The 9138-nt window shown below is 45.0% G+C and overlaps 1 long non-coding RNA gene across 1 annotated transcript; it reads left to right on the top strand.

Moving 5' to 3' along the window:
• Nucleotides 1-7774: 7774 nt before the first annotated feature.
• On the top strand, nucleotides 7775-8929 carry LOC128508368 (uncharacterized). The gene is made up of 2 exons (XR_008355909.1): nucleotides 7775-7904; nucleotides 8573-8929. It is a non-coding gene; the product is annotated as an uncharacterized LOC128508368 (long non-coding RNA).
• Nucleotides 8930-9138: the final 209 nt, after the last annotated feature.

Genomic DNA, 9138 nt, shown 5'->3' with positions numbered 1-9138 from the left:
GTTGCTAACATAAATCTCTTTCAATCTTCTCCTTTATGCCTAATATTATTTTCCAAGGATAGCAGTGGATAACACTTTTTAATCTGAAAAGAATGTTTAATAATTTCATTATACTTTGCCAAAGATTTAGTTCTTATACATTTAATCACAGAGAGACTTCACAGCAGTCAAACAGGTCAAAGGAGTCATGTGGGTGTCGGGAAAGCCATTATTGCCTTTTCCTGATCTTTAAGAGAGTCATCTAATCCCAGTGTTAGCTTCACAGCAACACCTCCAAACAGGTCATCATAGTCCAATATCCCTAACAACTGGCTTTTTGGTCTTGGGTTTTTGGCAACACTCATACACACTTCCTTCTGTTCAATTGCACTCTTTGATGTGATGATTATGTTATATGAGGCAGCAGCATAGACAGGATGAAAGATTTGAAGTACCAGTGTTAAATAAAAATGAGCTGTAATTGATGAGTTCCTCAAGCCACCAGGCTGTTGTAATCATTATGGGACTGTCGAGCATAGCCTTGAGTTCATCTCCCGGTGTTCAGGTAACCTGTATAGGCTGTGCCTAGAGGAGTGTCAATGTGGTGTAAGATTAGTACAATCAGTCAAACTGGCAACCAGTGCTTTTTCCGTGACAGTGAGAGGTGGAATCCACAGGGGACTAGAGTAACTTTCTGTTAATCATCACAAATACACTTATGAATAATAATTTTAATTATTTGAATCATTCGTTTGACCAGGTAATTTTCTGTGAATCCTATGTCAGTAAAGAAAACTTCCCTCAACAAAACTCCATCATTCGGAACACCCTGTGAAGACACCATGTCACTTCCTCCATGCGTTACCATGGTAACATAAGCACCTCGGATACCTGTCGCTGCCGTGAAACTTGTATAATCTTGTAAATAAATGATTGATTAATAATAATATTCATTAAAGATGTACAGAGATTTTTTTACAGATTACTTGCCTATATAATGCTAAGGTTTTCTTTTGCGTCCTTTTAATATGATGTTGTCCTCGCTAACAATGATAATAAATATATAAATCCTTTTTCAAGCAATATTCTTTCATGCTCTAGCTAGACGCAATGACATAGGAATTTTTCGTTCCCTTTTCCGGTGAAGTGAAGACCGTCTTGGGTTACAGTACTTTGCTGTAACCCTATGGGAACAAGAATACCAATGCCACTGCACTGCAAGTGTTTGGACCAGGAAGGTCTCAGACATAACTTTGGGATGCTGGGATGCTGAGTAGCATGGACATCCAAACTATTAAATCTAGGGTTCACTGTATTGAGACTGTGTCTGTTCCCCGAGCTAAGCAAAAATGTAGAAAGTATCAGAAAGTCTGTTTTAGTAATTTAATTAACATAAAGACCACATACTCGGATCATACTGAATGCGCAGCCGGCACCTCTGATCTGAAGCTAGGACTATTAAATATTAGATCTCTCGCATCTAAAGCAGTTATTGTTAATGAAATTATCACAGATCAGGAGTTTGATATACTCTGTTTAACAGAAACCTGGATTAAACAGGACGAGTATGTAGCTCTAAATGAAGCTAGTCCTCCTGGATACAGCTACATACACCAGCCTCGGTTAACTGGTAGAGGAGGAGGCGTCGCAGTTATTTATATATTATATATATTATATATAATCTGGCTATCGTACAAAAACACAGACACAAATTTAATTCATTTGAAGTTCTCTATAGTAACACAACTAGTGTAGCTACAAATATTAAGTCAGCTCAGTCGATCCCACTAATTGTCATTTACAGACCTCCAGGGCCGTACTCTGAATTTCTTAGTGAATTCGCAGATTTCCTCTCAAACCTAGTCGTTTCTGTAGACAAAGTGTTAATGTTAGCTTCCTGTTTTTGTATCGTTGCCGCAAAAGTTTTGCATTTGTATTAGCGTTTAAAATATATAGCTTTTCCGTTTATACAATAATAATATTAACAGCAACTCTTTTTTGTTATGTTTTTTATACTATTGGGCTTCGCCTTTTTTCTGTTTTTTGCACTTTTTGGAGAACGCGCAAGTTTTTTTGTCTAAGAACAACAAACAGAATTCAGCTCAGAACACCTAAACTCCGACTTAGGTACGATATTGTAGCGTTTTTCACCGCTAAGCAGGAACTTGGAGAAACGAGTGAGCTTCCTGGCTGCCCAATGCAAATGGCTGGGAGTATTTTATTGAGCACCAGCACAAGACAGCACATCCAACTTCCAAAAAGACACATCCACACTAATTAAAACAAACATCTACCCACACACACACACCCTGGCCGAAACCACTACCCCAAACACCTTTCCCCAACACGGTGAACACATAACAATCCCTCCCGCAAAGCATGATGGTTGTTACTCAAACCCCACCTACGCCACACTGCCCCCACCCGAGCTGTGACCGTCCCCGGACACTATGGCGAACTCAGTCTTGGAGGCGTGACGGTGGTCGGCGCTGGCGTTGTGAACGCCGGAGTCTTTTTGCGGGGGAAGAAGGGTTGCAGCCCTCTTCCTGAGGCGGGCCGGCCTCCACAGATAGGGAGCATAGACGGTCCCGGTGGAGCACGACCACTCGCGACCGCCCCGTCAACCGCACCCGGTAGACTACATCGGAGAGCTGGGCAATGACCGTGCAGGGGCCCACCCAGTGAGACATGAGCTTAGGGGAGAGCCCCCTTTTCCTTCCGGGGGAATACACCCACACCTGCTCTCCAGTAGCAAAGTCTCGCCCCCGTCTGTGAGTGTCATACACGCGGCGCTATTTAACACCGGCGTCCGCCAAGTGTCTACATGCCAACTCGTGGACACGGAACAGTTTGTCTTTCAATGAAAAAAAATAATCCAAACCCCGCTTCCTGGGTAAATCCACTTGTGGAGGGGACCCGAACACAAGGTCCACGGGCGTGCGCAACTCGCGACCGAACATTAACGCAGCTGGCGTCAGCTGTGAGGACTCCTGCACTGCTGTGCGATAAGCCCAAAGCACGAGAGGCAAATGTTCGTCCCAATCCTTCTGCCGGTCGCTGGTAAGCATGGCGAGTTGGGTGGTGAGCGTTCGATTGAAGCGTTCCACGAGGCCGTCACTCTGCGGATGAAGGGGCGTGGTGTGGGTCTTTTTCACCCCGAGGCGCTCGCAGACTGCCGCAAACACCTCCGCCTCAAAGTTACGCCCCTGATCGCTGTGCAACTGCTCCGGGGCGCCGAATCGGCTGAACACCTCATCCACCAGCACTCGAGCCGTGGTGGAAGCGCTCTGGTCAGGGACAGCAAACGCCTCCGGCCACTTTGTGAAATAATCCATGGCCACCAGCACATACCGCGATCGGAGATGGGAAACGGCCCAAGAATGTCCATGCCCATACGCTCCATAGGTGCCCCCACCCGAAAGTCTTGCAGGGGTGCTCGCGAGCACTGGGTAGGGCCCTTCTTTGCCGTGCAGACGTCGCATCTGTGCACAAAGAGTTCACTATCCGTGTGGCAGCCCGGCCAGTAGAAGCGAGCGCGCAACCGCCGCAGTATTTTAGTGACTCCGAAGTGTCCTGCACCCGCATGCCCGTGCACCATTCCCAACACTCGTGCCCTGGCAATACCTCTAGCACTAATTACGTGTCCTAGAAAACCCGTCTCTCACCGCAACAGCTGGCACTTTTTGGAGTTGAGCCGCAAATTCGCCCGCCGGATAGCCAAAAATACTTCACGAAGGTTAGCTAGCGCGACCTCAAACTCCTTGCCGTGCACCAATAAATCATCCAGGTAGACGACACAACGATTGCGAGGAATATCGGATAACACTTTCTCCATCAACCGTTCAAACGTCGCTGGAGCGTTACAGAGGCCGAACGGCATGCGCCGAAATTGCCATAGCCCTTGCCCGATCGAGAACGCGGTTTTTGGTCGTGCTTCCGGGGCGAGCTCTACTTGCCAATACCCGCTACGCAAATCCAACGAGCTAAACCACGCTGAGCCCGCAACGTGTTCCAGCGCATCATCTATTCGCGGTAACGGATAAGAATCTTTACGCGTCACCTCGTTTAACCGCCGGTAGTCCACACAAAACCGCCACGATTCGTCCTTTTTGCGCACAAGCACAACGGGCGAAGACTACGGTCCGGACGCTGGCTCTATGACGCCCGAGTCGGCCATCTCACGCAGCTTCTGCTCGGCGATAGCTCGTTTAGCTAATGGGAGGCGTCTCGTATGTAGCCGAACGGGCGCTGCGTTACCCGTATCGATCGTGTGCTGCACTAGATTGGTATGTGTGCACTCGCGCTCATCTACCGCGAAAATATCCGCGAACTCGTGCAAAAGGGACTTCACGTGTCGGTCCTTGTCTGACTAAGCCCTACACTGCTACGCTGCATTAGCTCGGCCATTACCCTCGCTCGGTCGGCTACCGGATGTTTACATGGCGCGTCCACCGGAAGTTCCGCCCCCCTGGTGCGTGCTTCTAACACGTCCGGCTGCGCTTTGGGCACTAGCAACCTGGCTAACCCGAAGTTACCACGCAAAGTTCCGTCCGCGAGATTCAGTACCGCACCCCACCGTTCCAAAATGTCTAACCCCAAGATACAATCATCCTCAATGTCCGCCACAAAGAATGGATGGGAAAGAATGATTGCACCTACTTGTATTAGCACCGTGCGACAGGCCCGTATCTTCAAATAACTCCCCGACACGGTGCGAATGCTCAAAGCCGGGTCTGGCAGCATACAACCGCGCTCGCCTTGTTCTAGTACTCCCCAGCGCAGCAGCGAAACTGTAGAGCCAGTGTCCACGAGCGCCCGTAACGAAACGTTGTCCAGGCCACAGTTCACGTAGACACCCGCACGATTTCCTAAGCGTCCTGACCGAAAGTTGAACCCGGCAGTTGGGGAAACAAAGACGGCTGTGGGAGGCGGCTTCCCCTCGGCGCACCCCGCAGCTAGTAAGCTAGACTTACATTTTTATCTCATTACACATCTGAGCAGTTGAGCGTTAAAGGCCTTGCTCAAGGGCCCAACAGTGGCAACTTGGTGGTTGTGGGGTTTGAACCTGGGATCTTCCGAACCATAGTCCAATGCCTTAACCACTGAGCTACCCCTGGCCCCTTTCGGCGTGGTAGTCAGCCATGATGGGCTCGGCGGGCTTGGCGCGCTCGGCTTCGCGCAGCGCCTCGGACAGGGAAGCCGGTGCCGCCAACCGGATGTGTTCGCGAAGCCGCGATGGCCGAATCCCCCGCACGAACGCACGCCGTGCTAGCTCTTCCTGCTGGACGGGCCCGAATTCCGGGTAGCCCCGGCGTGCGAGAGATCTCAGGTCCATGGCGAATGCCCCCAGTGGTTCGGAGGCGCTCCGCACGCGGGTTGCCAGCTCCTCGCACGCGGCCTCGTTACGATCACCCGCGCCGAACCGGAAGTGGAGCGACTTCCGCAACTTCGCCCAGTCCTTCCGCTCATCCGCCCGGAGGTCTTCCAATGCCCGGAGCGCCTCGCCCTCCAGCGAGAGAGCCACCCGGACGGCTGTCTCCGCCGGGGACCAGCCCGCGAAGTCGGCAGCTAGCTCCACCTAGGCGATAAATGCGTGGGGCTCGACAGCGCCGCCGTAGGACGGCAGGCGCAGCTGCAGGTCGGCTCGCTGGCTGACGGCGCACGGAGCTGTAGCTTGCTCCGGGGTGCGCTCTAACCCGCTACTCTCCATCCCACTTCTGACACCAAATGTAGCGTTTTTCACCGCTAAGCAGGAACTTGGAGAGACGAGTGAGCTTCCTGGCTACCCAATGCAAATGGCTGGGAGTATTTTATTGAGCACCAGCACAAGACAGCACATCCAACTTCCAAAAAGACACATCCACACTAATTGAAACAAACATCTACCCACACACACACACCCTGGCCGAAACCACTACCCCAAACACCTTTCCCCAACACGGTGAACACATAACAATCCCTCCCGCAAAGCATGATGGTTGTTACTCAAACCCCACCCACGCCACAATATAATGGATAATATTCAGCTTGTCCGGTGTGTGGAGTGCAGGATGTTTAGACATTCTTCCTTTATCGTTAGTGGTAATTTTACTTGTGATAGGTGTGTGTTAGTGAGCACTCTGACAGAGAAGATATTAGCATTAGAGAAGCGCATTCAGACTTTAGAGAGGGTTAGAGAGAGCAGCGTTATTCCCGTAGCGGACAGTCTGGGTGCTGCAGGCGGAGATAACCAGCCCCCGACTCCGGCATTAGAGCCCTCACAGCGGGACGAATGGGGGATGACTTGGCGGCATACTCCATCAGACAAAGCTAACACTAAGGCTAGCCCACCGAAGCACACCTCTTCTTCGGTTCACGTGTCCAACTGGCTTGCTCTCCTCAGTGCAGTGTTGCCAACTCGTCAGTAAGGAAAGTAGCTATTGGCTGTCGTAGAAGTCGCTAGAAGTCGCTAGATGACGTCATCACGTAATTTGCATAATGCACGCTGCACATGCAAGTTATTTGCAAATTCAGAAACCGAAAGTAAGAGACAATTCTGTCATATGGCTTTCATAAAGTTAAGTGACACTTATTTGAAGCTTGAAATATGGTAAGAATGTGTATTTGTATCTGAGAAACCCATTTGTAACATTTCGACTTTTATCTCATAACATTGACTTTATTCTTGTAGATTTACATTTTTTTTTTTACGTGGCACTAAAGCTCCATCGTACTGTCGTAGTTTTTATACATATATATATATATATATATATATATATATATATATATATATATGAATTAAAATCAACAAAAGAGCAAAGACATGCAATTGCTATGCCATGTCTCAGTTAGCTTATACACAGTGCATTTAGCAAATGCTGATGATAGAATAGAAAAAGAATAAGACATGCTTATGGTAGGCCTCTGTTTTTATTTTTTTAATATATATAATAGCCTAAATAAAATAAAAAATATAGTAAACAAAAAGAACAGGAAAGCTAGTGTTACTGGTTAACATTAGTTTAGTTTTTTTAATGTCACAATTCCTACCCTCCTCCTTTACCCAGGCTTGGGACCAGCAAAAGTGACCCAAATGAGACACTTTGGCGAAGTTGTTTTTTTTTGGTTGTTTGTTTTTCTGTTTTTTTTTTTTTGCTTGTTTTTTTTTTAATCTTCATAATCTTATAATCCACTTAGAACCTTAAAACATGAACAGTTTAACCATAACATTGTAACATTTTTTAAATACCATTTACATTAACAATTTAACAGAGTAGTCAAAATTTTTTTGTTTTTGTTTTTTCCAGACCCCCCTCAACACTAACACTAGTTAACACTTTGGGGGACTCCTGCGAGAGGACAGGCCTGTCTGTGAGTGCTTTGGGACGGGGGAGGGGCCGGCAGCGGCAGCTGCTGTGGCAAGTTGAGAAGAGTCAGTGTCGTGGCAAATTTGCTGTGTACTATGCCAATTTTCCAAAACAAAATCAATAACTACTCAAGCACTGAAATAGCAAAAGAGTTTATTGCAGCCAAAAGTAAATGGACAGCACTGGGCTGGCCAGACAAAAGACAAACAGACAAACTGCGAAGCTGTCTATCTCTCACCTCCTCTAACTTCCCTAATTTTACATGGTTTATATACCTTCATTTAACACTTACATCACGTTCGCTCCTCCTTAAGTCAAGAAATCACTTAATATTTATTAGATGTAAGCCAATTTTGTCTAGGTTGGTTGATGTAGCACCTCCCAATTGCGTAATCTCTCTTTTTCTTTTTTCCCATCTCATATTTATTTAAGTCTGGGCCTAAGAAGTCTTGTGCTTTCCCTTTTTTGGAGAAAATTTGGTTTGTTCCTTTTTCTTGACCAGACCATTGACCACCGCTGGTGACTTGAGGTTTTGTTGAAGCCGCAGTCAATTTTTCTGAAATTTCCTCATCAAGATGTGTAAGTGTTCTATTATATTTAATTTTTTATTATTCTCATCACAGTATATTTTGTCTTATCTGTTTTTAACTGTCCATTATATATTTTAGAGACTTTAGCTATTTTAGGGACATTTATAGAAATTATTTGTCTATTAGTACTTTAACATATGTTCTGGTTATTCATTTAGATTATGCTTATAACTAATTAATTTAACTGGTTATTTCAATGATTTTGCCCTTATATTTTAACTGAGATAAGCATTGAGGTATATTTAATCAACTTAAATCTGATTAAAGTATTGAAATGACTTTAATCAGATTAATTCAATCAATTGATCATGTTTGTTAGTTAGTATTTAATTTTTGTTTACTTACTATTCCCATATTATGTGGGAATATAAGGTTAGTTTAAACAATCACATTAATCTGATCATTGCATGATTATTTGCCAGTTTTGAACTTACACTACTAAAATCAAGATTACGTGATTACATGTATACATGTATGTATATTACAATATTCGTTCAATTTGGTTACTGGTTGGTAAAGTAATATATACCAAGTAATAAATAAAATAAAATGTAATAAAATGTTATATTTCTTATAACATTTAAAAGTAATAAAATGTTATATTTCTTTTAATATGTGCAGAGTGCATTTATTTCAGTTTTTTATTTATTGTTCTAGTTCGCAGGCAGCGCTCTTCTCGTACATCTTCTCGTCTAAGATTCCTTCTGGGAGCAGGTGGCTACACCTTCCCTTACCCAAATCGTCACCATTTGCGCCTGATACGAGCTCTGATGGGCGAGGATGATGATACAGCTGAAGATCATTGATCTACTTTTTACTTTACCTGATATACTTCTTATATTTTCTTAACAATTTGATAAATCTGATCTTGTTTATCTGTTTTTTAAAGCAGAAGTCTGTTTTTTTTGCACTTTGTCCCAATTAAAGCAGAACCGAAAGTTTATTTTTATATTTTGGATCACTGCCTGCACTTTCTGAATTTTCCATTCCAATAAAGTTGCACAACTTCTTGCACTCTGTGTGTACGGGTTGTTCTTGGGTCACACTATGCATATTTTCTTTAATTTACATTACCCAACCATCGTTAATCATCTTAAGCGTAAACATAGTGAATATTATTAGTATTATTATTGCAGATTACAGGTTATTATTTTTCCTGATGTTAGTTTTCTTATCTTATTGCTCTATTATCTAACTCTTGCTTTCTGCCTGCATGTTTTTCT

Source organism: Clarias gariepinus, chromosome 20 (assembly GCF_024256425.1).
Source record: "Clarias gariepinus isolate MV-2021 ecotype Netherlands chromosome 20, CGAR_prim_01v2, whole genome shotgun sequence".
Classification (NCBI taxonomy): Eukaryota; Metazoa; Chordata; class Actinopteri; order Siluriformes; family Clariidae; genus Clarias; species Clarias gariepinus.
This window is presented reverse-complemented; position numbering and strand designations above follow the sequence as displayed.